Here is a 411-nt window from a genome sequence, read left to right on the forward strand (position 1 = left end):
CGGGTTCGATCCCCGTACGGGCCATGGTGCTTTTAAATGAGTGATAATTGCTAATCTCAGTAGTGAAAGAACAATAGACAATAATACTACTGTATCTCAACCCAACAACTTCCAAACCATCAGTTAATGTGCAACAAGTATCACCACCACTGGTGGAAAGTAACTAACTACACACATCAGTACTACTACATTATTTGAGTAAAAACATTCTGCTGCTTATTTTCGCTCTACTACATTTCAGAAGGAATTATTGTAAATATTGTACTCATTAGCTATACTTGCTGGTTACTTTGCCGATCATATATCATTATGAATACGAACCACACAATGTTCATCAATGCATGAATAATAATCTCCAAAATATGCGAAATGGCCAGTTTGCATGTTCTTCAATATGGCCGGTTAGCTCAG

General features: G+C 37.0%; 1 protein-coding gene across 1 annotated transcript in view; it reads right to left on the reverse strand.

Moving 5' to 3' along the window:
* Nucleotides 1-411, reverse strand: part of prox3 (prospero homeobox 3) — a 12,098-nt gene that overhangs the window by 3,597 nt on the left and 8,090 nt on the right.

Source organism: Morone saxatilis, unplaced genomic scaffold (assembly GCF_004916995.1).
Source record: "Morone saxatilis isolate NCDOM2014 unplaced genomic scaffold, NCSU_SB_2.0 Contig4, whole genome shotgun sequence".
Lineage (NCBI taxonomy): Eukaryota > Metazoa > Chordata > Actinopteri > Moronidae > Morone > Morone saxatilis.